The following is a 2110-nucleotide window of genomic DNA, read 5'->3' on the forward strand; positions in this document are numbered from 1 at the left end:
AACAACATCTTTAAAGCGTATGGCAGTTTGGGAGAAGTCTTTCCCTGACTGCTAACTGAATTATTCTTTAAAAAGAAGTTATAAACAACTGGATAAGATTAAACTCACGGGAGAAATTTTCAGAAACTGTCAATGTATGAAGAGTGTGTAGAATAAGAAAACCCTAGATACCTAGCCTAGCTTGGGTGGAAACTTACCCTCATGAACAGGCTGAGAGAAATCAGTGCCATGTCGGGAGATATTAGTTGGTTAACACCATGACACCATTTGGTTGGTTTACTGCTTAACCTGTGCCCAACTCTGATACAGCTTCCCTGTGATCAAAGGTGTTCCAATTATAACTATCTGTCTCATGCACAGTGTATCTAGACGTACAAAGTAGCCTTCAAGTTTTTGAAGTTGTTAGAATGTAATATCAGGTATTTCCAATAAGTCTCATACAATACATTGTCAGTTTCACAATTTCCTTGTCAAATATATAATGTAGGTTTATGGAGAGTTTGTTGTCTCAAATTTCTTTGGAGGTTAGGAAATTTGTGTAACTTTCTATGATGACAGCATTATTGTTAGTATCAAAGTATACAAATATCAACACTAAGTAGTTGCTAATCTCCAAAAGTTAACCAGTTTTATATATATACATACATATACACACACACACACACACACATATATATATACACACACACACACACACATATATATATATATATATATATATACACATTTCAAAAGTAAATAGACACTATTTACGAAATATCTGTTTCAGTAAATAAAATGTTCTTTGATACATTTAAATACTTAATCTAGTATTTAATAGACATGCTTTGTGCAGTTTTGAAATGATTTAACCAATTTGGGCCTCATACAAATGAGTGGTTCCCACACAAATGAAATGGTAAAATCATGGGTGGAGTCTATTTACTTTTGAAGTGTGTGTACACACACACACAGCAAATGTACATTAAGCTCAGTCAACAGATTACACACACACACACACACACACAGCAAGTGTACATTAAGCTCAGTCAACAGATTATACACACTGGCACCTACAAGGTGGTCCTATCTGACTATTATTAAAATATATGTAGATTTTTTTTGTGCTGTATTTTACAAGTTTAGGCCATTGTCTGCCCACAAGCTTCCATGGTTTTGAAGACACTAAATGCTTGAATTAAGATTTTTAATTGATTCCACCCCACCCCCCTTAAAAGATAACGAAGCAGGAAGTTTTGTCTTCCATAAAATTGCATAAAAGTTCCAGAATAAATTGAGGTTTTTCTTTTTTCCTCATTACAAATCTGTAATATAATAATTTCTAAAATATATTTCCGATGACGATGATGATGATGATGAAAGTGCAATTTTCATCTAATTTATTCACATTTTCCGTTTAAATATGGTGTTTACCATATATTTGCGTACTTGTACATATGTAAATATATATTTCTGTATAGGAGTGTATGTAATTGTGTATAAACTTCGAAACATTGTGTTCAAAAGATATTATCTGGTGTTTATTTATATTTAACATCCTCTCTCAATATCAATTAATACTATATAATGTGTATATATATATATATATACATATATATATACGCACACACATATGTATGTATATAAAACATTGAAATACTTTTTCTTCTAACTGCTGTATTATTATTATTATTATTATTATTAAGGCGGTGAGCTGGCAGAATTTGTTAGCACACTGGACGAAATGCTTAATGGTATTTCCGCCAAGGTTGACTTTGCCTTTCATCCTTTCGGGGTCGATAAATAAAGTACCAGTGGAACACTGGGGGTCAATGTAATCGACTAGTCCCCTCCCCCCAAATTTCTGACCTTAAGCCTTTAGTAGAAAGGATTATTATTATTATTATTATTATTATCATTTATTCAGGCTATGAGCTGGCAGAATGATTTGCACATCAGCAAATCTTCCAACTCCTTACATTCGGTGTTCAAATTCCTCCAAGGTCAATTTTGCCTTTCCTCCCTCCAGGGTCGATAAAACACATACCAGCTGAGGATGGGTGGGGGTAGTCATCTTACCCCCTTCCTCAAAACAGCTGACCTTGTAACTATAGTAGAAAGAATTATTATT

This window comes from Octopus bimaculoides, chromosome 25 (genome assembly GCF_001194135.2).
Source record: "Octopus bimaculoides isolate UCB-OBI-ISO-001 chromosome 25, ASM119413v2, whole genome shotgun sequence".
Taxonomy (NCBI): Eukaryota; Metazoa; Mollusca; class Cephalopoda; order Octopoda; family Octopodidae; genus Octopus; species Octopus bimaculoides.